At 36.1% G+C, this 26,599-nt stretch overlaps 1 pseudogene; it reads right to left on the bottom strand.

Moving 5' to 3' along the window:
• Nucleotides 1–1,463: 1,463 nt before the first annotated feature.
• Nucleotides 1,464–2,092, bottom strand: LOC142848999 (nucleophosmin pseudogene; annotated as a pseudogene).
• Between the last annotated feature and the right edge of the window lie 24,507 nt (nucleotides 2,093–26,599).

Here is a 26,599-nt window from a genome sequence, read left to right as displayed (position 1 = left end):
AAAATTACCAATTTAACATAGCATAACAACCAACAGAATCCTGGCAATGAGATTCGGTCATCAGAGCTATTTAATATTAACATCTAAAAACAAATATATTATTGTAGCTTTTGTAAACACTAGTATAGTAAGCCACATAAGAATGTACATATGCAAGAAACAGAAATTTGTATCTCTTTATTGGGATTTGGTAAGTATACTTGAGTCAGTGATGAGATCTGCATGCATCCATGTTGATGAGAAGCCAAATATCTGGTATTGAATAAACCAAGAAGGTCAACATTTGCAAGTTATCAAACTCCAGTGGAAAAATACTGTGGTTTCTGGACAATCACAGACCTAACAGAATTAAAACTGAACAGACTTTAAACTCAAAAAAAAAAGACAGTTATTTCTGAATAATTTATTATGGAAACAGAAATACATAGATATAGTCTATAGATGAGTCATTCTCTCCTGTAAAGTCTCTCTCACATTTCCTAAATATAATTATAACGCATATTTTAAAATTACTATGTTTCAGTCTTTACATGCTGTAAATAGGATGATGTTCTCCATACTTAATACATTCGGACATTTTCACTCACTCACAAAAAGCTAAACATCTCTTTCCCTACAAAGATTCAGGATATGCAGAAAAATATTGAAAAAGGTGAGAAGAGAAATGAGGTCACAAAGAAAAAGATGCTTCCAGTAAGGGAAATGCACAAATAAGACAGTGAACGTAAGTGGAAAGAGGTATGAAGAAGCTGACCATAAACCAGCAACTTCAATGGTTCTGAAATATGATGGAGGAAGGTCATTGGTTAAGTAATAAAGAAACTGCTTGGCCCCATAGGTTAAAACATAGCTGGGAGGAGTAAACAGAACAGAATGCTGGGAGGAAAAGGAAATGAGCTCAAACTTGACAGCTCTGCTCTCTGGAGCAGAGACGCCATACTCCCCTCTCCAGGCAGATGCAAGAGCTCTGCTCCCTGAGGCACACGCGATGAAGCTCCAACCCAGGATGAACGTAGGCTAGAATTTCCCTGGTAAGCCACCTTGTGGGCTACACAGATGATTAGAAATGGGCTAGTCCAGGTGCGAGAATTAGCCTAGAAGAGGCTAGATAGAAATGGGACAATCAGTGTTTAAAAGAATACAATTTGTGTGTTGTTATTTCAGGGCATAAGCTAGCCAGGCAGCCTGCCGTTACATTTTGGCGCCCAACATGGGGCCCGAACTCATGACCCTGAGATTAAGAGTCTCATGCTCTACCGACTGAGCTAGCCGGGCGGCCGGGGTGCTGGGGACGCAACCCCACAGCTCATATTACTACAGAAATAACATTCTCGGCAATCTTCTATCCTGCTAAGATGGATGGATGTATACCCACTCAGCAAAATCAAGGAAACCAACTATCCGGTGAATCTTAGTAATGTCCTCAGAGGGTGTTGTGTGGAATATAAGCATTAGATAGTTGTTTAAAATAGATTTATTTCATTTTGGTTTGACTTTTGTGTATTTTTGGCTGGGGTATCTTGTACAGATTTCTTCACTGGAACTTTTACTTCAACTTCCTCATCATCAAAATCATCGTCGTCATCATCTTCATCACCCTCATCATCTTCATCATCATCCTCATCAAGTTTTACATTTTTCTGTGGAACCTTGTTGCCACCTCCAGGAGCAGATTGCTTTCCAGACATACTCAACAGCTTTACATCCTCCTCATCTTTATCTTCTGACTCTGCATCTTCTTCTACAGCTACGAGATGCTGTCCACTAATGTGCACAGGCCCTGAACCACACTTCAGTCTTAAGACCACAGGAGGTGTTATTTCAAATCCCCCAAGAGAAACTGTTGGCTGTACAGACATTTTCAAAGTTGCCAGTGTTACTTTAATTGGACTTCCTTCATAGTTCATTGCTTCTGCTTCTACGATGTGTAATTCGTCTTTTGCCCTAGCACCTAAACTAACCGTTCTTAGTAATAACTGGTGCTCATTCTCATCATTATCCACCTTAAAGTGATAGTCTTTGTCGGCTTTTAGTTCACAGCCGAAAAGGTAGTTCTGAGGCCTTAGAGGGCTCATGTCCATGTCCATGGAGTCTTCCACTTCCATGAGGTGAAGGCGCATTCTTCGGTGGCAGAGAAGTCAGACAGAGGGTTCTGCCTGCTGCTCCTCAGAACAGGCACGCAGGACGGAAACACACCAGGGCCAAAAATGCACAAAAATCAAACCAAAATGGAAAAGACTTAAAACCATCAACACCAAGATCAAAGGGTCAAGAGTCCTTCAAAAAACAGGAAAAAAAAAAAACCTAAAACACCAAAAGGACCTAGTTCTGTAGAAGACATTAAGGCAAAAATGCAAGCAAGTATAGAAAAAGCACATTGAACATTCCTGGGCACTACTGGTAAATTAAGCCCAAAGATGGGGAAAGAGGAAAAGGGGAAACAAATATAGTCCATACTGAGTACCATCAACAATCCAGACTGAAGTCTTCTATTTAATCTCAATCCCCTTTCCTGATTGGCCATCCATTCACTTTTGCACGCTGGCAGCAATCTCTTGTTTTCCTAAAGCATTTTTCTTTCACTCTTGTGATGCAGAAAACTTTACTGCTTTCTACACTTGTGCATATGCCTCATCTCTTATTATGTTTTAATACCTTTGTATCCTTAGCTGTTCAAAAAATTTTTTGAATAAACCAAAAAAAAAATAGATTTACTCAATATGCCAGGTGCTAATAAGGAAAGCAAAGGCAGAGTGACAGAAATCAGAATCCCATGAAGCCACAGGGATAACCTTTACATTGGAATGCCAAGTAGCACGATGGGAAAAGTTAGCGGATCAGAAAAACTGTTTAATTTTTTATTCCAAGACACAGTTTCTCTGTAGCCTTTGGAGCCTGTCCCAGAACTAGCTCTTGTAGACCAAACTGGCCTTGAACTCACAGAGATCTGCCTGCCTCTGCCTCACAAGTGCTGGGATTAAAGGCGTGTGCCACCAGTGCTCTGCTAAAATAATCGATTAATTTTAGACTATATAAAACATGTCTTTCATTCAACATTTTATAATGTTAGAGTTCCTAAATTTAATTACATTTTGTATAATGGAAGTATTCTATACAAAGATGATTATAGAAAATTCTAGGTAGTTGGTGGTCACAATTTTATCCCCAGTCCTTGGGAGCTTATGACAGAAATTTTAGGACAATTTGTGCTACGTAGTGAGGTTCTTTTTCTGAAAATTAAGGTAAGAGAGAGACAAGGAGATGGAAAGGAGGACGAGGGAGGGAGGAGGGAGAGAGAGAGAGAGTGAGAGAAAGAACAAGAACACAAGGATACCACAGCAAGGCAATAACTGTCAGGAGTGGGGTGGCCAAAACTAAATAAGAAAACAGAGCTGTAAAAAAAAAGAATTATTTCTTAAAAGAAGGCTATAAAAGACTTTAAATAAAAGCACACAAAAGAATAATGAATAGGAGACAAATTTACAGCACATATTTTCAGTACTATGCCTGTAAAGTTTCCTCTAAAACTCAAATTGAATTTTAACTGTCTCTAAGATGGTAACTGGGATGAATGACTTTTAGAAGTGGCTAGGTCTTTTTAGGTCAGCAGGGCTCTACACTCAGGAAAAGATAACACAATATGAGAGTGACTTAATTATTAAGGCATAGCTTTGTTGTTAAAGCCAAGGTTTAACTCTCTCTCTGTGTGTCTCTGTCTGTCTGTTTCTGTCTCCCTCATGAGGAATGCATGATTCTTCTGTCAAATAATGATACAGTGAGATGTCCTCACTAAATGCAACCTAAAAATTGTAGATTTCACAGACTCATTAACTGTTCAAATGAGTTTATTTTCATTATGAATTTTCTAGTCTTTGGCAATTGTTTACAGTAGCATAAGATGGACTGAGATTCCCAGCAAGTAACATTCCTGGAATAATCTATATGCACAGGTTGCAACTTGAGATAATGCCTGTTGAATTATAATTTTATATGCACCCCAATAGAAACTAATTTACATGTTATAATTACCTTTCCAACCATCTTTCATTAGATAAATACATACTGTTAAGAAAGCTGTAATTTATTGCGTTTTTTACAAAATAAATTTGCTTTGTAGTATTGCTTAATCTTTCGAAGGAAATGGCCAAACCCCCAGATGCTTCATTAGGTACAAAAATCTGTATTATTTAAAGCTGAGTTTTTTTTTTTTTTATGTGAAAGAATGTTTCCTAGCAGTAGCTGAATTAATGACACCAGTTTTCAAATAATTGTTACACAATTACTCATGTCTTAGAATTATGCATGTATTTTAAATTGGGTCTGGACTTAATGTATAGCTGACTTTGTAGCAAACAGGCTGAGAATTAACACCCTGGTGACTACAATAGAAGGTTACTGCTTACTGCTGACTCAACTTCTGAAAAGTCAATTTCTGTCACTTCTGGAGAAAGCATGGGATCAAGTCACCATGTAAATTCAGTGCACCTAGAAGTACCAGTGAGCTACTCAAATAGCATCTGAGCTTTCTTCTTCTCCCATTCCGTTCCCCCTGGGTAGCTGAGCGGGAAGCCACCACCGACTACCCTGGAGCCTGAGAGCTTCCTGTGTTCTGAGGTTGGAACTTGTATTCCAGCTAAGTTTCTTGCCAGACTTCTTCTTAGAGGAATTCATAAAAGTTTTGATCTTGAGAAATTGGTCTTACTCTGTCACTCCAGTGAGTAACCAAGTTTTAAATAATGTGTGAATGTTTAATATGATTTTTTTAGGAACAGAAAAAATAAGTAAAAAAAAAATTAGATTCACTGTGGCTAAAATCATGGATAGCAAATACCCTTTAACCATAAAGTCTTTTTAAAACATTGTGTGAAGATGATGCACAGAAGCTTATGCCCTTCTCTTTGGCAAGGGTTATTGAGAAGTGTGTGAATATTTATGTTTATTACGTGTTCTTAAATGTGCCAGGAGAAGCAGAGAAATGGAGTGTCCAATATTCAATATGTGTCATACCTAATCATTTTTTTACTAAGAAGAATGTGTTTTCAGATGAAATACTTCAAGATTGTCATAAATTTTTTTCCAAACTGTTTTCATTTTGCTTATATTTCTACTCACTATTGAAATTTTACTCTCAAGTATTCTAATATATATATATATATATATATATATATATATATATATGTATATATATGAATACTGAAGATAATTTTTACAGTTCATTTTTCTGTTTGTATGAATATGTACTAAATGACTAGTATTATACAAAATTACACATATACACTTTATGCACATGAATATGCAAAAACACACATAGTGATGATATTTTAAAAAATTTCTCCAAATGATATTTAGCCATAAAAGTTGAAATCAGTTGAGCACTAAAATTTTGTAATTTCTTAAATTCTGTTTCTTTTGTGTGTTTAACAAGCTTAATGACCAGTATTTTTAGTGTAATTTACCAGAAAATGATTAGATAACATATTTTGTATCACTCAAGATCAAAAATGAAATTTGAATTTTTCTTGTAAAGCCAATATTATGAAAGAACTCATGCCTCTAGAAACATATAATCTTGGTGTAACAACCACTAGAAAAGAGATTGATAGAGTTTTTACTACCTTACTCTAGTCTCTACACAGATGTCTGTGTAAAAACTGAGAAGGTTATCATCAAATATGTCCCAGAAAATTCAAAGTTAAAAAATTATTCACAAACACTGGTCAAATTTCTTCTAGATGAGTAAGTCCTGGTTTTATATATTATAGACTTCACACAGATAGATTCCAAAGAAAAAAAAAACAAACAAGTATAATCCAGAGAAAAAAGTAGAATTTCAAATCTAAAGACTTTATTGAGTCAATCAGATATAGTATAAGAAATAAAGCTAATAAATGAATACATATATTGATAGGGACACACTACCTTTTCCTCAATGCATTCACTGACAAAAGTGAATTTATTGTCAATTTAAAAGGGCCTAACAAATTATTGTATGCTTGTGGTATGACTTGCAGATAATCTTTCTATTATTGTGTGTAATTAAAATAATAATCACATACATGTTAGAGCTTAATTTACTGAACACCAGCTAAGAATGAGGTACTTTACTATTTTTTACATTAAAATTTAGGGACACATTATAAAGTAGTTCCTATTTGAATTGAACCTGAATCAGTATGTAAAGCACTTGCTAGGCAAGTGTTAGGCCCGGAGTTCAGATTAACAGAACAAACACGAAACAGAATGCAGTGGCAGGATTCTGTAATCCCAGTTCTCCCACAGTGAGATGGTGGTGGGTATGTGTACTGAGGGAACCTGGCCAGCTACCCTTATATATCTCAACCAAATTTGAAAGTGAGGAGCAACACTTCATGTTGTCATTTGACATCTACATGAGACTATGGCAATGCACACTCTTCCACTAACATGCCAGCCTTGCATACACAGATGTAATTTTTCAATGTGCTTTCATTGCAACTACACCTCACATGTAAACTGCGGACTGCTTGAGCTTGGCAGGCACAGAGAATTTGTATGACAATGGCATATCTGCTCAGGGAACTAGCGTTTCTATGTATCTATTTATCAGTTTTCATGTACTGTGCCAAGCTTAAAAAATTCCTCTTATGAATTATACCTTTTGTAGAATCTCAAATTTCAGCATGTTTTCTAAACAATGTAGTTTAGATACCTGCTCTTTACTTACTAACCCACCAAAGTCCTGAACGAATGGCTTCTTTTCATCTTGGGGATCACAGCAGCATATCACACTAGCTCATTTCTAAGGGATGAATTTGGTACAGTCCCCTGGCAGATAAGAAACTATTGAAAATCAAATGCTACATGTCAGACAAATTACCTCCGTGCAGTGTGGCTGGATAAATTAATTGCCTTTTGTGTGGTTCTGCACGAATGGCCAGTCCACAATGGCATATTATTGGGAAGGAAAATAATGGTTTCATAAACATCTCAGGAATACTTTCTACTTGTTGCTTAAGTGAAACCTCTAAAAAGGAGTCTCATCTGCTTTGAAAGCAGACAATAATTAGAGTATTGAGGTGCAAAAAAGATGTTAGTGCTATTATTGCAGTATTATTTTCTTCTACTGCCTACATTTTTTCTCTCTCCATAGAAGCACTGTTCACTGTCCTAAGAAATAAAATTGTCTTCCCGAGATCCTGTCAACAGTTAGAGTTTTCTGAAATGTTTTCACGTATTTATTTCTATAATGACAGATAATTACAAATTGCCAGAATATCTTCTAATACCTTCATATACAATTAATCCTTTTTTTTAGCACCTGGGTATGAAAGCAAAGACTGTTTTAGGCTTGGGCTGATGTCATATCCTATATAGTCAAGTCAAAGGAAATAAGTGAAAGGTAGAAACAGACATGCTTGGGTTGGGTCTGTAAGCTCTGATCATATTTATTGTGTCACAAAACACATTTCTAAATTTCAGCTCCTTACTTGAAGGCTGATGTACATCTAAGGCTTCTTGTTTATGATATTTTGTATTTCAATTTAGTTGAGATCTGTTTTCAGCAATAAGATAAAATAAAATACTTTAGAGAATAAAGATGTGACTAAAGTTAGTGGGAGAATGTGTTTTCTTTTTTCTTCTCTTTTTTCTTCTCTCTCTCTCTCTCTCTCTCTCTCTCTCTCTCTCTCTCTCTCTCTCTCTCTCTCTCTGTCCCTCCCTCTCCCTCCCTCACTAGGGTTGGTTGAGACAGGGATTCTGTGTGTAGTTTTGGAGCCTGATCTGGAAATTGCACTGTAGACCAGACTGACCTTGACCTCAAAATGATCCTCCTGCTTCTGCCTCCCACCCACATGCTGGGATTAAAGGCAGGCACCATCACCATCCGCTGAATGTGTGCTTTTTATGTACATAGTTCTTGTTTCAGTATTTTGCCTTTTTAAAAGGTAAAAGTTCATTTATTTCAATTATAACATTTGCATAAATTCTTAGATATATTTTGTTTGAAAGATGACAGAGACTCCCTACCGGTCAAATACCTTTAGCAATAGTTTTCTCTGCCTTTTCTTTCTTTCTTTTTTTCTTTTTTTTTGAGGCTTGCCAAAAAATTCTAAATAGGACTACCTGGGTGTGGAAAAGGGAACTTAAAAATATTTAATAATTTTATCTCCTACAGCCACATTTAGGTTTATAAAGGGCATCATAAAACTTAAGGATAATTTAATTTTTATATTAATGCAAACATTAACAATAGCAAGAAAATACTTCATGTCATCATTGAAATTATAAAATCGAATTATGTACATTGCTTTCCTGGTTACTTTCAGTAGGAGATAGCATTTCAACACCATGTGGCTGCAGTCTGTATACAATATCTAAGAGTTCAGCAATGCAGGTTCCACTATATTTAACATAATAGATTATTTCCTTCTTTATTAAAGTTGAGGCAGTTTTAACTCAGAAATAAAACATTATCTCTATATTATGGTAGTGTGAAGAAAATAGTTACATATTATGATATAACAGAAATATATATATATATATATATATATATATATATATATATAATATGACACGCACAATGCTTGCTCTAAAATGAAAGAATGGCTATGTATATGTAGTTTTACCATAGACTTAGGTAAATAAAGGTATTAAGGAAAAATTGATGCAGTTGAAAGTTTCACTGTGAGAATCAATGAGATCCATGAATGAACTCTTCTCTTTCCTTTCCTGGTCTAATTCTATACTTGAGAACCTTGTGCATCATGGTGTAACACAGGGAATTATGTCAGGAAGTCAACATCTGACTTTACTGTTCTTTATTAGAGACTAATGTTAAGGGTTTGATTTTGTTTGATAATCTTTATTCTAACATTCAATTAAAAGGATGAATTCGGTAGATATTTTAAAAATATATTTCTACCATTTATGATCAAAATAATTTGCATTGTACTTGAGAAAATAGTAACAGATTGTTATATATATATATGTATACACACACACATATATATATTCAGATATGCTATATAAAATTTGAGTATATATATATATATATATATATATATATATATATATATATTCAAATTTGTGGTATCCATCTAGTTTCTTTTGGGACATCCACTGAGCATGGTCAATTCTCCAGGAGTTACACCCTTAAAAAATAATTTTCCCCTAGAAATCACCTGTCCAGAATTCCTCAAAGGGGTATGGGAACATGATAGCCTTTCCTAACTCCATGTTACAAGGCTGACTGACTTGATTTTTATGTGTTCTGTAGAGAAAAATCACAGCTTCTCTGACTTCTTGATTGCAGAGAAATATCTGCTTTTCAATGAATAGATGTAAATACATGATGGTTGGATTACATCTTGTATATTAATTCTAAATACTTGGTATTATAATAGTGGGCTATTCTCAGGAACATTTTAGTTATTGTTTAATATAACTTGTGACTATTGTACACAGAAGATGAACATAAGTTTTGCTTTAGCATATCTGTAATTCCACAATAGAGAGGAAAAAGAGATAAGACCTTCCACAACTCATGAAAAGCCACAAATACATAATTTCCTCTTAGCTGTTCTTTAAGGAAAAAGTATTGAGTTTTATGTTTTCTTCATCCATTCTAAACCATTGTTATCTAGTGTTCCAGTCATTCTTAACACTGGCAATATTATTTAAATTGTATAGTGGCAGGGCAAGATGGTGCACAGGCTCCTCTCATATTCGTGCTGAGGATGTATTAGGTTTCACTCAAAGTCAATCTTCTTGATGGAAAGCCTTGTAAAAAATTACTCAGCTCCATTTTAGGAACCTGAAGTCAAGATGCCACAGCCAGCTTATCTTAAACCAGCTACACCTCCTGTTTGTGCAGACTTCTCCCCCACAAATAACTGCTTATTTTAACTCCTGTTAAACAGTTTGTGTGAAATGCTCCTCCCACCTCTTGCAGCTGCTAAGATACCAGGGTGTGTATCTGTGCCCTCATAAATCCTTATCCTAAATACCAGGTGTTCCACTTGGGTCCTGAATTTCTGAGTGTAGTCCCAGACAGCTGGAATAAAACTTTCTATTGACTATAATCTATGTCCGGGTGATCATCTCTAGTGGGCTTCCCAAACAGTATATTAATTGTGTTGTTTTATTTGTATTTCATTATTTGCAATGTTATTCCTGGAAAGTGCACTTAAAGCACCAGAAAGCTTACTCATGTTAATCTTATCTGTAGACTTTAAATTTGCACATTTATTATGATCAGTGAAAACTGCACCTTTTTTTTCTCAATAAGATGAATTAGTATTCCAGCCTCAGAATCTCTGGCTTCAAACCATATGTATTACAGCAAATCTTGATTTACCTAATCTATGTAACAGAGTTGACAATAATAACTTCTCCCCACTGATAAACGACTTTGAGAATTAAATCAGACGGCCCAAGTGAAATGATAATCCTCAAAGCTAGCAGACAGCAAACAAAGACATCCACCTTATCATACAGAGACATTTGATTTCCAACTTCTTCATATTTCAAGCTGTTGAGAATTAGAGAGGATGTTTCACATTATATCCAGTTAATTCCTTTTCTTTAGGAATCACTTTCTCTGTGACATTTCTTTTATAGGATTAGAAACTGTTTATGCCACATAAAGATGGGAGTAACATTCTTTGCAAAATTATAATATAATCGTATGTAAAATTATAATATAATCATATGTAAAATGCTGCTTAAGCTGTATTCTAATCCAGTGGGAGATTTTAAAATATTTTAAAGCTGTTTCAATTTCAGTGAGGCAAAAATTTGCATTTGAAATAATTTTTGTGCTTGTTTTTAATTAATCACTTCAAAAAATAAAAAACAAACGTTTAATGTTATTTACAGACTGGGGTGCTGTGATTTCTCACCTCAAAATAACCTTTGTACAATGATTCTCTGGTATTATCTTTTCATAAAACACTTTAAATTATCATTTGACTTATCTGTCCTTGTAAAGGAAGACAATGAAGTATTAATAGTGGTTTGCTATGGCTAAAAAGGTGTCCTAAATCCTTTAAACAAACGGCTCCAATCTCATTGTTTCATCTAGTGACTGGTGCTATAGCTTCCTGTCATCAGAATGCTGCTGAACTTGGAGTGGCTTGGGATAGAAGATAAGATTTAAAGAGTAGAGATAACTTTTATTTGTTATGGGCAATAAAGCCAGAGTCTCCCCTGACTATCTGACAGAGGGGCTCTGAAAATGGAGATCTGGTCAAGCAGAACACAAATCGAAGAGTGTCTGAAGGGCAAGGTGCTGGAGGCATACACAGTATGAAACTTACATGATAAAACTGCATGCAATGAGAGGAAGTTAGAGAACAAGGAACAAAGACAGAGGCTAATCCTGATCCTGTCTTGGAAAGCTGCACTTGTTAGTCCAAAAGTTGATGAACTCTGACAATGTCTCTTCAACACAAAGTGATTGGCTTGATCTTGCTTGGGCCTCATTTCTCAGACGTGTGTGATGACATGCAGGCTTATGATCTGATCTAGATGAGTTTAAAGCCTGAACAAACCCTGAGTTTCCATGCACAATGTGTTAATTTATGCGTATTAAGTTTGAAGGACTGAATGTGTGTGTACCAGCATCCATAATCCATGCAGGGTTACATATATAATCATATGTTGGGTCATTTCTTTTAGCAATGAACCACAGATTCACTGGTGGTTCCACATGAGTTTAAAATCAGAAACAAGGACCATTGAAACAGACAGTAAATAAAAACCCATTTAAAGTTCAATATGAAATATATGACAATAGAACTATGTATTTGAATTGTTAGAACTTAAATTGTTAGGAATGCATCTTTTTCCCTTATCCAGTATTAACTAGAAACCTTTTTTAGTAAATTATTTGTATGAATTTAGTTTGTTATTTTTAAAGTCGATAAGGCTGACAGAGATTTTAAAAAAGAGCCTTCAAAATAAGGAGATATAACCCAAGAAGGGACAAAATTCTAAAGTATCAAAATGTGGGATAAATGGAAAGCATTTGAATCTTACTTAAAAGACTTCTGAGTAAAGCATTCTATTCTAACATCAGCTGGTACCATAACATGGAGTTGCCTTAAATCACATATAAACTCTGGAGCTCTCATGTCCACACAGCTGAGCACATTACTTGAGGGATTGTGGTAACAGTGGTGTCAACACCCCCACAACATGCAGAGCATGATAAATATTTACCCCACATATTATTTGATAGATGGACTAAATAACAATATTACTGTCTTCCATATAGCTTTCTTATAGTTTTAAAATTCTTACCATTTGCTTGAAAAAAGAGTTTTCTTTATAAATTATTTGGCAGTGTTTCCCCAGTGGCAGCCTCATATATCATATATTTACCATATGACTTGATTACATCATCTGGTCTTGTATTTGTTTTAATCTCAAGTTAATTGTATATCATGGCTGTAGAAGTAATTATACTGTGTGCATACTATAACAACTAGGTGGGTAGTTGATATGGGAGTCCTCTTTGTATGCTGTGAATACCATTAGTTTATAAAGAAACTGGCTTGGCCTGATAGGGTAGAACAGAGCTTGGAGCTGAAAACTAAACTGAATGCTGGGAGAAAGAAGGGCAGAGTGAGGAGAAGCCATTGAACTGCTGTGGGAGGCAAATATTACAGAACCATGCCGATAGGCCACAAGACGTGGTAAAATATAAAATAATGGAAATGGGTTAAATTAAGATGTAAAAGCTAGCCAATAATGGTACAGGAGAATTGTCTGTATTCTGTCAATCATGTTTTAAATAAATGCTTATTGTCCAAGCAGAAAGTATAGGCGGGAAAACCAGACAGGAAGTAGAAATGATGCAATGAGAACAGGAGAATTCTGGGAAGGAGGAAGTTGATTCCTCCTACTCTTGCCTAGACCACCAAAGCAACAGGATGTGATCTGCACCACTGAAAAAGGTACTGAGCTACATGGCTAACATAGATCACAAAAATGGGTTAATCAAGATGTGAGAGTTAGCCAGTGAGAAGCTAGAGCTAATGGGCCAATCAGCTTATAATTTATGGAGACCTATGTGTGATTTTCTTTGGGGCTAAACAGTTGTGGGGTACCAGGCAGGACAAAAACCCCAACAACAAGCAAGCACCCCACTCATGTTACACAATAAGAAGTTAGAGCTTATAGGCCAAGCAGTGATTTAATTAATACAGTTTTTGTGAGGTTATTTCAGGAGTCTGGGCAGCCAGAAAATGAACAAATGGCTTTCTACAACAGGTAGTATGTGTTGCCAAATAAGTTAGTGTAAGTGTGTATTCTACAATATTTACACAATGACTATAATTTCTAATGACACATTTCTAAGAATGTATTTCCTTTCTTAACTGATCCATGAATATGTATATGTTACTGTGTATGTGATTATGTGTATGAGTGTGTGTGCTTGTGTGTTCAACTCCCTGTTATTTTCTTTCTTATAATGTATTATTCTTTATTAATGATGGGATCTATTTTGTACTTGTAAATATTTATGTGGAAACTTGATACCTACAGTGCAGACATGATACTTACCTAGTGATTAGTAAGTTTTGTTATAAACATCTGCATCAGTCATATCTTCACTTAAAATTTGTAGTTGTTCAATATCTTACGTTATTTTTATAGGTTTAAGATTATAGATATGACAATGCAGAGTAACATGACCTGTTTGAAAACAAAATAGTTCTGATCCTATATATTTATTTAAAATCAAACACATTTAACTTCCAAGATGATTTTATTTGAAAAATCCCATTTGTCACATAAAAATTAATTATTTCTATGACATTACTGTGTTAATTTACAGACATTTTCCAAAACTACTGACTTTTTCCATTTCATATTACCAAAAAGACAAAGTGCATAGATCTGTGGATTTGTCCTAACTCATTTTGTTTGTTCATGCTGCTGTTATTTGTTTTGTTTTCTTTTTATACAGGATCTCTTTATGTAGTCTTGGTTATCTGAAGCTCACCAAGTGTATCAGGCTGACTTAAATCACAGAGATGTCTCCAATGCCCTACCTCCCTCTCTCCTTCTCTCACCTTTTCACTCTCTGCCACTCTGACCCTCTTTCTTTGCTTGAGTGCTGGTATTAAAGCTGTGTTCTTCCATGCCCTACTTTCCTCTTATTAATGAGAGCTCAGAAGGAACATTTTTATTTTCTAGGATTCTTCAGGCAATTACTGAACCTCTCAATTTGGCTTGGTGAACTATGTACATAGTCACAAATAGCTTGTTAGAATGTCTTCTTTTTACAATGCGTGCTTTCTTCACACAAAGAGGCAGTAATCTTACAAAACAACTTTTCAAGGAAAAAAAGACAGCTACCTGGAGTCACACCTTATTGATGCAGGCTTCTTAGGACCATAAATGGCTTAAGGCTATGACTTTATCAGTCTATTTACTCCTTGCTGCCTGGAACCGTTTTCACTTGTTGATTCTATAAACTAAACCCCTCTAAATTGCTCACATTTGCTTCTCCAGAATTTGAAAAATTAGAGAAGAAGAAAGAGGAGGAGGAGGAGGAGGAGGAGGAGGAGGAGGAGGAGGAGGAGGAGGAGGAGGAGGAGGAGGAGAAGAAGAAGAAGAAGAAGAAGAAGAAGAAGAAGAAGAAGAAGAAGAAGAAGAAGAAGAAGAAGAAGAAGAAGAAGAAGAAGAAGAGAGATTAAGGATTCACAGGAATCTAATTTAAATTTGTGTCTTCAACAGTTGATTGACAATAAGTTTATATTTTATTTTTATTTTCTGTTTAGCTACTAACCGATTCAATACAACACAGTAAATTTCTTCTCCTTTTCCTTCCTCTGATGTAAATCTAAATCTGACTTCCAAATGTGCAATTCCCTTTTAGTTCTTAGATTAATGACTCATAGAATATCCCATTGCACTTTATTTTTAAGTTTAATTTTTTTCCTGTTTAAGGTTTCTGAAATATATGTTCATGTAATCTATTTAAATATCTTAACCAACCGGAAACTAAGATGTCTCACTCATTAAGATTGCTTACAGAGGTACTGAGTTGATTCCCTATTACCTGTGTAAGATTACTTTATGGGTTCAAAAGATTGCTCAGTTATTAAAGGCATTGCTCAAAATGAAAAAGGCATAGATGTTATCTGATAGCACCTGAGTAACAATACTATGACCTCTAGTTTCCATTCACAGATGTGATTCAAAATAAGTCCCCATTCACCCTCACATAACACAAAAACAAACAGGCAAATCACATTGAAATCGAACCTACTATTTTAATTAAATTGAAGTCCTCATAGAAGTGTTAGCCTTCTCTATGAAGGTACTTTTTCCTGGTATCTTTTTTCTTTCTTTCTTTCTTTCTTTCTTTCTTTCTTTCTTTCTTTCTCTCTCTTTCTCTCTCTCATTCCCTCCCTCTCTTCCTTCCTTTTATTCTTCCATTTATATTATTTTAAAGTGATGATATAAACAGTACAAATATATAAACAGATGTATTCTCAAATATGATCTTTGGAAAAATTTCTCCTATGGAAATTTATTTTTGTGGTAAGAAGGAAAGATGGAAATTCTTCCCAACTGGCTTTTTCTACTTCATGAATATAGAGCCTTTAACATCTAGCAACAACCTTCATACCATTGGGAACATCACTAACTACCTTTACCCTGCAATTTCACAGCTGTTCAAATAGGCCACACATTGTCATGCTTCCTTCATTTCTTCCTTTATGTATCTTTTCTGAAGATTGGAGTACTCACTTGTTTAAATCTCAAGTCAAAATACATGTCTGAGAAGCACCTGAAACAAAACTTTATGCTACTTTATTCAACCTAATTAGAATAAGCAATTATTTTAATGAGTTCTGTTTGGAGTTGATCCGCATTACATTCAGCCACGATATAAGATGCTGGGGATAAAACTTATTATAATTATTATCATTAGCAGAACATGTCCAGGTAAGTATAATACAAGCTCCACCAGTACTCAGCCAATGAAGTGGGTGGAGTCTCACAGGAAACCACCCTTTACTTCTAAACTGTTGGCGATCTGCAAATGGTAAGCAGGTCCATTGAAACAGACAGTAAGTAAAAATCTATTTATAGTTGAATATGAAATTTATGACAATAGAGCTGTGTACTTGAATTGTGAGAAACACAGCTCTTTACCCAGGAAGAAAAGAATTTTTTATAAATTATTTATATGAGTTTAGTTTGTTCTGCTCAATCTAAGTTGATAAGATTGAGAGAGATTTGAAAAGGAGCCTTCAAAAAAGGAGAGAACCCAAGAAAGGACAAAACTCTAAAGTATCATAATGTAGGATAAATGGGAAGCATTTGATTCTTACTTGACAAATCCTGAGCAAAGAATTCTGTTCTAACATCTCCTGATTTTTTTCTTTTCTTTTCTTTTTCATTCTCTCTCTCTCTCTCCCTCTCCTTCTCGAGAGAGAGGGAGAGGGAGAGAGAGATATCAACATTTATTTATTTAGTTTTCAGGGATAGATTTCTCTGTTTCTGGCAGTACTAGAATTTGCTTTGTAGATCAGACTGGCCTTGAACTCAGTAAACCATCTGCCTCTGCCTATGGAATGTGGTGATTTAAGGCATGTGTCACCATGCCAGCTTGGATGTATCTAATTTTCAATAAAGCCATGTTTTATTCACTTCTGAATATGTATAATTGGGTGACTAGTGAAGTGTAATAATAAAGAGAAATACACAAAATTGGGTTTGACTTTTAAATAGATCACTATAGAAATAGACCCAAAAAGATGAACGTGGGATGTACTCAGTCATAATTGGTTTTTAGCCATAAATATAGGACATTGAGCCTATAATTTGCGATCCTAGAGAAGCTAAATAAGAAGGTGAACCCAAAGAAAAACATACAGTTATCCTCCTGGTTATTGGAAATAGATAAGATTTCTGGGCAAAAATTGGGAACTGGGGGGTGGGGTGGGATGGGGGGAAAAGGGAGATGGGGAGAGAAAAGTGAGAAGGGAGGATGGGGGGAGAGCTTGGGGGAATGGGATGGTTGGGATAATGGAAGGGTGGATATGGGAGCAGGGAAGTATATTTCTTAATTAAGGGAGCCATTTTAGGATTGGCAAGAGCCTTGACTCTAAAGGGGTTCCTAGGGGTCCAGAGAGATGTACCCAAATAGGTCCTTGGGTAGCTGAGGAAAGACAGCCTGAAATGGCCCGATCCTATAACCATACTAATGAATATCTTGTATATCACCATAGAACCGTCATCTGGCGATAGATGGAGATAGAGACAGAGACCCACATTGGAGCAACGGACTAAGCTCCCAAGGTCCAAATGAGGAACAGAAGGAGGGAGGACATGAGCAAGGAAGTCAAGACCGCGAGGGGGGCACTCACCCACTGAGACAGTGTGGCTGATCTATTGGGAGCTCACCAAGGCCAGCTGGACTGGAACTAAATAAGCATGGGATAAAACCAGACTCTCTGAATATGGTGGACAATGAGTGCTGCTGAGAAGCCAAGGACAATGGCACTGAGTTTTGACCCTACTGCATGTACTGGATTTGTGGGAGCCTAGCCTGTTTGGATGCTCACCTTCCTAGACCTGGATGGAGAGGGGAGGACATTGGCCTTCCCACAGGGCAGGGAACTCTGACTGCTCTTCAGACTGGAGAGGGAAGGGGAGGGGAGTGGGGTGTGGGGAGTAGGGGGAGGGGGAGGGAAAAGGGAGCCGGGGACAAGGCAGAAATTTTTAATAAAAATTTTAATAAAAAAAGAAAGAAAAGGAAGAAATACTAAAAAAAAAAGATAGATCACTATAACTTTCCCCAAAAAATGTGTAAAAAGAAAGACAGTAGAATTTTTTAGTTACTATGTGGTATGAGAGGTCCTTCTGTCTATGTGTTGCTTTTATTGGTTAATGAATTGGCCTGTTGCTAGGGCAGAACTTAGGTAGGTGGGGAAAACTGGACTGAATGTTGGGAGAAGGAAAGTGGTAAGAGGGACACCATGGAGCAACTGCTGGGGATAGAAGTACTGAAAATTTTCTGGTAGGCCATGACCTAGTGGTGATACACAGATTAATAGGAATTGGTTAAATTAATATAAGAGTTAGTCAATAAGAAGCTAGAGCTAATGGGCCAAGCAATGATTTAATTAATACAGTGTGTGATTATTTCAGGTCTAAGCTGCTGGGCAGCCAGGACAAACAAGTGACCCTTTCTTCTACAACTGCTTTTTCCACTGCTGTGTATGTTTGTGTGTGTGTGTGTGTGTGTGTGTGTGTGTGTGTGTGCGTGCGCACATGTGCACGCATGTACAAGCATTAATGCCAAAAGAAACAAACTCAGGTTCTAAGATTTGGCAACAAATCTTTTACCAATTAAGATACCTTGTTGGCCCATTGATGGAAGCTTTATTCATAGTCAAGTGTTGATTTAAGAGATTGCTTTTGGAGACTCAAGGCATACCTAGTCAGCAAGGTGCAGAGGAAGGCCAGCTATTAAATGGAAGAAAGCTGGTGGGCAGATTCCTAACATATGAAAGTGGTGGAGTATGAGTAGTCGGCAGTGAAACTGGAGGTAAAAGTTTGTGTACTGAGAAGGGAAAAGGTTGTTTGGTTTCTGAAATGTCAATTTTGGGATATTGGTAGAAATCCAGCTGGATATAACAAGTTTGAAGTGGGATTTAGGAATCGGGAGTTTGGTAGAGTGAGCTTATCTCAAAATGGCATTTGTAAACAGGAAGGATATATGCGGCAATGAACAACTACTAAACAGGTATTTGCAATGGTCCTCTGTTTAAAATATTTACTTCAAAACAGAATAATTATGAACAAATAAAAGTTTAATATAAAAGTGTTGCATACATTTTAAAATATTTTTGATTCACTTCATTTTGAAGATAAGTCAAATATTTATCAGAGTTCTTAAAGAAAGAAAACAGACATTTTAGGAAAATACTTGGCTTGGTTGTTAACATTCACATTCGGTGGGGTTTAATACATCTTCATTTGATTATATCTTGAGGTTGAAGTTTGTCTTATTAGATATTGTTGTCATGGCAACTGAAAATCTAGCCAATGGCAGACAGTCATGCTCAAACTAAGTGGTTCCTGAGATGCTCATTATCAGCGGCATGTATCTTGAGTTAAATATTTAGTTCCAACTCAGATCTAAGAATGACAAATGAGAGAAGTATATGTTACCAATAAGCATTTCTTTCATTATATACTATTCATCTCTAGAAATTATTAATGGTACTAATTTAGATTATTTAGATTTAGAATTTCAAAATGTTTTTCTCATACCCTTAATGCCACCATAAAATGTCATTACCATCAGATTCAATATTTTTCTTAGATGATTGGCAGTTAATTTTTTATTCAGCCCATGTAGCTATAACAATAACTGATAAATCTTATTTTCAATATATTGCAATTATTTTCATGTATTGTAAAGTATTATTTTACTTATGTACATTTATTAAATTAGAGAATTGAATTTTAACAAAGTTATTTTTGAGAAAAATGTAGTCAGTGAATATTTTCTATAAATTCAGAGAAGTAAAACTGATTAAGGAATGAGACTAATGAAAAATGTTATTTATACAAATTTTAAATACTTTAATTTTTATTTTCTTACTAATGCTATAAAAATCACATTTAAGGATTCAAACTGACTGTAATATATATATATATATATATATATATATATATATATACACTTTTCAATTGATAAATGCATACATATATATGCATTTATCAATTGAAAAGTAGAGTATTTGAAACAAAAAGTAAATAATTGCTTGAAATGTCTGAAGTCAAAATGAGAATTGAGTAACTCCCTGGGTTGACAGCCTTTAGTTCTAGGTACAGCAGAAGTGCATGGTATCCTTACTGGTATCATTGACTATGTCCAGGAAATCCAGACATAAACAAGAGAATCCATGAAAGGTAGATGAATGTGTTTGGGGCCTGGGTCACTCTGTGAAGTGCTCTGAGTCCAGAGAAGTCTGAATACTGAATAATACTAAGAATGAATGAGTGATTAATGATTGTGATGTTTTCTAATTCCTCATTAATCAAGCAAGATTACTATTGACCTAATCATACTTTGAGACAGGCATAATATAACAGTTAAACATCAACAGGAGGAAGTCCTGTAGTCCTGCTGGGTAAGAGTCACACATCATAACCAGTGAGGACGTCAAAACCTCAAGTGTTTCTTCCAATCTTAATGAGAAAGTGTCAGTCCAGAAAACCATTGTAGCTGATTAGTCAGAACAAACAACAGTTGAAATGGTAATCTTGAATAAAGTACCTCTACCCTATCTGTAGTGTGAATTCTAATTGGTCTTAATAATAAAACCCAATGTCAGATCAGGGTAAATGTTGAAGGATCAGAGAAGTAAAGGAACCAGGCACAAGAAAGATCTTTTACTTCTACTGAATCATCCAACTGAATGGGGTATTTTGTCTCCACAAATCCTCAGACTAAGTGTCAGGGTCTCCTGTCTCCTTATATTCCTCTTTCTGCCCAGGCATATCCCTTTTGGTCTCCTAGTGCTGATTAAAAGAATGTGACTCCCATATACTCACCTTAAAAGTGTGAGCCACCAACATCTGGCTCTGTTTCTTTTTTAGACTGAATTAATCTCCTGTAGCACAGGGTGGCCTTGAACTCACAGAGATCTGTCTGCCTCAGTCTTCCCTGTGCTGGGATTAAGGGTGTTTGCCACTACTTCCTGGCCTCTATGGCTAAATAGTGGTTAGCTCCCCATTCTGATCTTTTGGCAAGCTTTGCTTGTTAGATCACAAAACATCACCATAGCTATCCCATATCATAATGTTGTCCATGTACATGCTCGGTACTCCTCTGGTGGTTGGAGGCTGAGGGTTTTGAAGTTACTAGGAAGGAACAGTCTAAGCTACATCTCTCCATACACCCATCAGTAATAGGTTTTCTCGATAGGAGGAGTTGCCTTGTTCCATGCCAGCCGTGATGTTTTTTACTGTGACTAGTACCCCAGGTGCATATGAACCATTCATGTTTGCTAAACCAATCTTGTCTCCAACTCCAGCTCAGTGTGATAGATAATTAATCAACACCAAAATGGTAACTGTAAAAACCACCAGCGGCCATGAAGAGCTGCTCCACAAGTCTGTAGAGCAGCATGCTCTGGTCAGGCATAAGGAAAGCAGGAGGGTTTGGACAGTCACAATCTCACATGCTCTCAGATCTGTAACGTGTTCTTTACAGTTTTCACCTCTCCTATTCTCTCCAGTCCTTCCCCTGGAGTGGTTAAAGTTAAAATATACATTTTCTATTTTTCCTTATAGGCCCAAATATTACTGTGGTTGGAAAATCTGAGAATGGAAACAGAACTATTCATGTAAAAAAACACCCAGTAGAATATAAACTATGAAAAATAATTTTGGAATTAAGTGATAGTGTTACATACATCACTATGAGATTGGAAAAGAATAGATATTGATTTTAACTGCTGAATGTAACAGGCATTTTCATAAAAAAGTGATGCATGCCATCTAAAGATAACTTTCTAAAGGTTTTATTATACTTATCAGTACACATGTTTCATATATGCTAGGATATGATTTATTCATAATTCATTGCTCCCATTAAATCTCCATCTAGTAATATATTGTCACATAGCATATGTAAATACAACTGTTAAGGTCTCATTGATAATCTAAAATTGTTGCTAGACATATTTATCTACCAGTTGCTACCAGAAAACATAATTGAAATTGAAGTTTTGTTTATATTTTCTAAATATTTTTATTTGTTTATTTTTTACTGAAAATATATTTTTTATACACTATATGCATGTTTTTGCTGTTTCTACCCTAACTCTTACCCAACATTCTCCATCACACCCACAGACTCAAATCCACATATTTTCTTGCTATCCCTTATTAGAAAATAAAAAGATATCTACTATTGATAAAATAATAATAATAATAGCCACATTCTTTGTCTCTTAAGGTCCCACTGGACAAGTTTCTGTCCTGCCCACCAGTCCCTCCTGCTGCTTATAAATAACTACTCAGAGGCTTAATATTAATTATAATTGTTTGACCCAATGGTTCAGGCTTATTACTGGCTAGCTCTTATATTTAAGTTAACCCATTTTTATTGGTGTATATTTTACCCTGAGGCTAGTGGCTTATTACCTCACATCTTTGTTCTCTGGTGGCTACTGGCATCTTCCTTACTCTCCATTCTTTCTCCCTGTATTTGCGTAAATTTCCCCCCTAGGCATATTCTGACCTGCCATAAGCCAGAGTAGCTTTATTCACCAACCAATAAAAGTAATACATATTCACAGCCCATAGAAGGACAACCCACATCAAATAATAGTAATAGTAATAATAAATATATGAACCTGAGTGGTAATAACAAACTGTAAATTGAGTAGGCAAAAAAGATTCCACAAGAAATACACACACACACACACACACACACACATATGCAGACACACACGTATACTTTGGATAGCACAGAAACTTCCTAAATTCATAAAATTGAAAACTATAATATATAAGCAAAAGACCTAGAGTGTAAAGAAAAAAAATACTGATACAACATTCTGAAACCAAACCAAATAAATAAATAAGGACAGCAAAATATCCAAAATAATAACTGAGCTCATTTTGTGTTGCCATCTACTTCTGCTCATGATACCCTTAAGAGTCGTTTGTATTCCGTGTGAGATTTCATTGGAGAAAACTAATTTTTCATTTTCCAGTAGTCATCAATTGGAGACAGACTCTCATTTAGTGATGTGGGCTTATGACTACATCTTCTCTCAGGCTGGGACCCCATCAGGTACATACCCATTCAGGTCATGTGCAAACTACACAGTTTCTGTGAGTTCACATGTTCATCAGTCCTGTTGTGTTTAGAAGGCCTTGTTCCTTGTTTCTCTCCAGTAGCAATGATCAATGACCTCCTCTTTTGAAGGGTTTTTTGAGCCATGGGGAGAAAGAATGAATGGATATATCTCATTAAACACTGAATGTTTCAAGAACCTTTATGCTCCATTTTTGGTAAAATTCTGTTTCTCTAGATTTATCCACAATATTTGTATTCTATCCACAGCAAGAGGAAGCTTCTCTGATAATGGTTGAGGAAAAATTGTCTTAGGAGCAATAGAAAGTTCTTAGGAGTCATTTTGTTGCACATCCCTTTAGCAGAATAATAGAACAGTAATACTTGGTTTTCCTGAAGATACTTTACCTATTGAGTTTCAAGTTCTTTACAAGCAGCATCAGGAATGGGTTCCATTCCATTGAATTGGCCTCATATTCAACCAGAAATTGGTTGCTTAGTCCCTAAACAATCTAGATTATTTGTGTTCACCAAAAACTGACAGAAAGGCTCTCTTACTAAAGATAATACCTACACAGTACATTGGACATGAAGAAGTTAAATCGATGCCTGCCTATGGCTTCCATCCCTACTGACTCCTGTTCTTGGTACTTGAGGATACTGTGTGCTGCCAGAGGAGAATGGTAAACCCACCAGCCCATAGACAAATGCTTCAAGATGTATTGGTGACCTGCATTGAAGTAACGTGTTTCTTAAAGCATTGTTAAACACATATTTCCGATTTTATCATCTCAGCTTTTCATTGTATTGAAGTTTTTTTTTAATCAGATTTTAGGGATTTAACAATTTGTGGTGTTTTCAAGTACATTGGCCTGTGTAATGGTTAATATTACTTGTCAAGTTGATTGTTGTAATAAGAGTGGTGGGGCTGCGTTCCCAACACCCCGGCCGCCTGGCTAGCTTATGCCCTGAAATAATTACACGGACACTGTATTCTTTTAATCACTGCTTGGCCCATTTCTATCTAGCCTCTTCTAGGCTAACTCTTGCACCTAGACTAGCCCATTTCTAATATTCTATGTAGCACAGCTAGGTGCGCTTACCTGGAAGATTCTAGCCTACGTCCATCCTGGGTCGGAGCTTCATCGCATGTGTCTGCCCAGGAGCTGGGAGCATAGCGTCTCTCTGAGGCGTCTGCCTCCAAGAGGAGAGCTGTGGAGTCTAAGCTCACTTCCTCTTCCTCCCAGCATTCTGTTCTGTTTTCTCTACCCACCTGTGTTCTAACCTATGAGGGCCAGCCAAGCAGTTTCTTTATTTTTTTAACCAATGACCTTCCTCCATCAGTTGATTGTTCCTGAATGTTCCTTTTTTTGTCTCGATATTGTAGAACATGTGTTTTACATGTGATAAACATTTACGTTCAATATAAATTTTAAGTAAATCAAATTACTTTCCACAATGTGGTATGCAACAAAATCTTTCCAAAGTCTAAACAGAAAAGAACAAGGTCCCTGATAAAGAGGACTCCTGCTCCACCTGAAGCCTAAAAATACTATGTCCTTCAGTTGATGAATGGGTAAAGGAAACAGCACGTTTACACAATGGAATAATACATAGTTGTTAAAAACAAAGTGAAAATATTAACAGGTGAATGGATGGAGTTAAGAAAAAAACCATCCTGAGTGAAGGAACTCAGATCCAGAAAGAACAATAAGTTAAATATTATCTTATATGTGAAATTTATATATTAGGTCTTCAATAAGCAAGCTACAACCCATAGAACCACAGCGGTTAAGTATAAAGTAAGGAACTGGGAAGAGGAATGGATCTCAAGAGGAGGAGGGAATAAAATAGATAGTTTTGGATGCTTGGGGTTTGGGGTTTGGAGGCAGGGACTGAAACAGGTGGTTCAAGGAAAAGGGATGGAGAGTTAAGGAGGGAATTCTATGAGCAATAACTAAAACTAAGGGCTATTTGAAGGATTTTAGGAAAATCTGAAACACTGCAAGATTTTAAAAATGTATGTACATACGAAAGAAATCTAAATGGAATAACAAAACAATGTGGGAAACAAAACTCCAACAAGACATCTCTCATGAATCAAAACCTCTAGTACCAGGAATGGGTTAACTCTAATAAAATGGTTGGTCAAAGGATCCCAATAGGAACTCCCAAGCAACATAGGCTATTGCCAAGGTTATTGGATGATCTCTACAAACTGATTGTAAGGCCATATCGTTGAAGACACCACCTAAAAAACTCACTGAATATGGAGAAGTCAAGGTGGTGCCCACCAGGAGCCTTCACTCTTATCAACCAGTACTAGTTCATAGTACCGATAGGCACTCTGTAGACAGGAGAGGAGAAGGTAAACCAAATGCTGCCACAAAACCTTCCATTTGCAAGGGTGAATACATGCCTGCAAGCTAAGCTGGTGTAAAGGTAACACCAGATTTGTGAGAGGAAACCACTACTACCTGGTTGAATTGCAGGCTTACTGAATGAGATAGAACCTATGCCCTATATTATGCTGCTTGGGTCGCCAAGAAGCAGAGACTAATAGCCAAAGAATCTACAATAAAATCAAATACTACTGTTTTGCTAAAGGAATGTAGTAACAAAATGACTCTTATTAACATTCTGCTGTGTTCATAGTTAAGTGTCAAGTGTCTTGCATCAAAGAATGTTCATCCAGCAGTAGATGGAATAAATACAGAAACCCACGTTTGGGAAAGGTGCAGACAATAAGAAACTTCGGAACCGTTGGTCCCAAATGGGATGTATATCCATCAAATTCCCACTCCTTAACTTCAGGAGGCAAGGTACTCTTCTGAAAAGGAGGCAGCAATATTGTGGGAAATAGTGGAAATTTAGGACACTGTGGAAGTCAAGGTTTATAGACATAGCACGATGGATGCAACAATGAAATAACAGAGATTGTAGCCGCATGCACAGGGCCTGCTCAGGTCTGAGCTAGATGGGGTCCCAGGGTTGAGAGGTAAGTGACCACAAACCATCACTGCTAAGCCAGAAGCTACCCCTAATTGATAACTACTCACAAAGGAAAAGGTAATTTTCATCAGTGAAATCTCACTGGGTATGCAAAATACATCAAAGGCAAAACTCATGCCCAGAGCAGAGAGCCAACACAAAGCAACCCCAATGGTGTTTTGGTGAGCTGTTTGTCTCATAATGTTTTGTCTGAGTAATTTAATTTTACTCTGAATGTCTTTTCATTATATATTATGCTTTTAATTATATATTATGGTTTTTGATTTTGTGTTTTTATAGGATCTCCCCTCTCTCCTTCTCTCTCTCTGTGTATGCCTCTGTGTCTGTATGTCTTTTATTGTATTTTACCATTTCCATGACTATTTTGTCCTATTCTACTTTGTTTTTATTTTATCTTGTTTTTGAGGCCAGGTTGTTTTCTAATGAGAGAGAGAGAGAGAGAGAGAGAGAGAGAGAGAGAGAGAGAGAGAGAGAGAGAGAAGAGAGAGAGAGAGAGAGAGAGAGAGAAGAAGAAGAAGAAGAAGAAGAAGAAGAAGAAGAAGAAGAAGAAGAAGAAGAAGAAGAAGAAGAAGAAGAAGAAGAGTATGGATTTTGAGGGGTGGTGAGCATCTGAGAGGAGATGGGGAGTGGTAACTATAATCATTACATATTGTTAAAAAAATATTTTCAATAAAATAAAATAAAAATGGTATTTCCCCAGTACAAAAAGATAACGAACTATCTAATTTTCTGGTCCTCTATCAGAATATAAAAACATTAAAA

The sequence above is a fragment of the Microtus pennsylvanicus genome, chromosome 4 (assembly GCF_037038515.1).
Source record: "Microtus pennsylvanicus isolate mMicPen1 chromosome 4, mMicPen1.hap1, whole genome shotgun sequence".
Lineage (NCBI taxonomy): Eukaryota > Metazoa > Chordata > Mammalia > Rodentia > Cricetidae > Microtus > Microtus pennsylvanicus.
Note: the sequence above shows the minus strand (reverse complement) of the source record. Positions and strands in the feature narration are given on the sequence as shown.